Source organism: Arabidopsis lyrata (genome assembly GCF_000004255.2).
Source record: "Arabidopsis lyrata subsp. lyrata unplaced genomic scaffold ARALYscaffold_173, whole genome shotgun sequence".
Lineage (NCBI taxonomy): Eukaryota > Viridiplantae > Streptophyta > Magnoliopsida > Brassicales > Brassicaceae > Arabidopsis > Arabidopsis lyrata.
Genome location: NW_003302431.1, coordinates 6,044 through 8,777, shown reverse-complemented (window position 1 = coordinate 8,777; position 2,734 = coordinate 6,044). Strand labels below are relative to the sequence as shown.

At 39.5% G+C, this 2,734-nt stretch overlaps 1 protein-coding gene across 1 annotated transcript in view; it reads left to right on the top strand.

Moving 5' to 3' along the window:
* Positions 1-2,734, top strand: part of LOC9298846 (MLP-like protein 31) — a 4,756-nt gene that overhangs the window by 946 nt on the left and 1,076 nt on the right. The window lies entirely within an intron of this gene.

The following is a 2,734-nucleotide window of genomic DNA, read 5'->3' as shown; positions in this document are numbered from 1 at the left end:
GATCACTCTATCGACTTCGGGAGCCGAACTGGTGGCTTGATGAACCCTCGAACTCATTTCCCGAATCTGATTTTGTAAGCTCTGGATTTCTGGGTTGACCGGAAGGTGAGGTGGATGGGACTCGGTTTGAGGATGATGCGGGGTGCTGCCAAGATGAATGGGGAGAGGTGTTCTGGCTGGAACAAAAGGACCGCCGGCCGAATTTTGAGGTGCTTGAGCATGACGGGATCCATCTCCAGGTTCACTCTGAGAGCCAAGAGGCAAAGAAGATGGGAGTACGTTGTTCGGGGAAATGACCCTAGGATCCTGAACCTCCGAAACGTTCGGACCATGGAAGTCCAAATGGCCGCGAGGCCCGCTGGTCCGCAAAGTTCCTGCAAGAATTGTATCAACCCGATCCGCATAAGCATTATGGGCTGACCTGATTTCGGAACAACTCGCTGTGAGGACTGCGATTTGGCTGCCGCTTTGCTCTTCAAACGCTGAAAGCTTCTCAGACAACGCAGTGGTGGCGAGCTGCTGCTGGTCGGTCTTCTCGGACAGATCTTTAAGAAACTTCTTGATCTCGTCAAGGACTGAAGCCGGATCCGCTATGTCTGACATCTTTTCGATTGATATTCTGGAGTAAAAGACTAGAAATCCCCTCCTTCTAGCGCCAAATTGTGGATGTCGGAATCCGCAATACAAATTTTATGATGTGTATCGGATCGTCTAGCCTTGCTAATTCGAACAACAATCGTGAAAAGAAAACAAGAGAGTAAAGTCTATGTATCTGTTTCTTGCTCAAGAAATTCCGTCCCTAGTACAATGGTTTTCGTTTTCTATTTATAATTGCGCGATTCGAAACCGAAGTCGTTCATCAAGCCGCAGATCTCGCCCCCATCAATGCTTCCGTTTCGTATCTTCCGGATCTCGCACATCCCGTATGACCCGCCTTTCATTTAATTCACGAAATCCCGACGTTTCACTTGAGCTGGGCCGACTTTTACTGAGCCGTTCTTTTCGTCTCTTGAACCGGGCTAACGGCCCACTTCGTTTCATTGTTCTACCACTTTTCTGGGCCGGATCCGACTTGCGAGATCCAACACCAACATATCCTAATTGATCTTAGACTCTCTCTCTCGAAACGACCTCTGAGATTCTCCACTATCGATATATGCTTATAATATGTTTTTGTACTATATGCTTATATTGAGGCATGCTGATTAATTTTACTCTTTGAAACTGCAATAAATAATGAGCTGTGTTCGTTATGTGTGAGAGTGATAATATGTGATAAAAGTGCAATACTCTAAATGTATGTATCTGTTTTCTTTGTTTAAGTTTATAATGTTATTTTTTCATAAATAAAAAGCATATGATATATATTTCAATTTGGATATATAAGCGTCGTCTTTCCTTTTATTTTTGCTTAAATATTTTAATGTTGAAATTGCAAAAATAAATAAGATATACATAAGCCCTTTTAAAAGGCCCAGTTTGGAATCTATACATTGCAAAAAGTTGTAACAAGATCGTTAATCTAACCAAACAGTTGGAATAAGTTACATTCAAATTAACTAGAGCAGAAATTAGTTTGGGCCGCACAAACCTTGAATTTTCTTCATCAAGAGATTGTTTCATTTCAATCCAGAGATGTTATCTAAAAAAGCATATCAATTTTATGAAAATAATAGTGTAGAATTGTAACACCCCGGTTTCAGAAATATGGTGGTGCATGCAAAGAGGTTTATAAGAATTGATTTGGTCACCTATGTCACTAAAGTGCACTTATCTTTTCGGTCAACCGTCCTGAGAGAACTCCACAGTTAAACGTGCTTGGGCTGGAGTAGTTTCAGGATGGGTGATCTTCCGGGAAGTGATTGTCGGAACTGTGTGAATGAGGACAAAATACAGGGAAAAATCATGTGGTGATTTGTAGGGTCGGTAAACAAGTCTTTAAAGCCTCCCAGACGTAGCGGACCGGCCGTCGGACAGGGGTGGGCTCATGGACCCGAGAGAGGACGTGGGGCCCACTGGTAGGGACGGTCGGACGTTACAACAATACAAGACTACAAAGTGATAAATGAGGTTTTTGGTTCTTTAACTTTACAAGATTTAATTACTAAATTCACAGATAAATTAAATTGCATGTTTCAAAATATTTTATGTCAATATGTATATCTATCCAACATATATATATATATATATATATATATATATTAATGGATTTTAGATACAAATAATGCAAAAAAAAACATATATTGATTTTAAACATATTTATCCAAGAACTTTTTTGGTTGAAGCATATTTATCCGATATCATAGTTAATGATTGTTATTTTTTTTTGCATAATAAGAACTAACGTGCCTTCATGAACGAACGACATGCATGCTCTCTGAAGGATCAACAACACTACATGCCAATAACAAATATGTCAAAACGAGAATTTGCGGAAGGAACAAAACCTGAACCGCGTTATATTGAATGATCTCTTGATAATTTATATGAACAAAACATAATTGAACCCTTATCCATTACAAAAATTCAGTAGGTGAGACAAAATAATGGAGTCATGATCAGAAGGGCCGGGATACAAAATTGCAATTAATAATTATTTGTTTTCTTCTTCAGCCTTTAAGCACTCAATCCTCTACAAAACGAGGCTAAAGAACTCAAAAGAAACTCATCTTCTCTCGAAATCCTCTTAATTACTTTAACAAAGAGAAAAAAAATGGCGACTAAAATGTCCGGG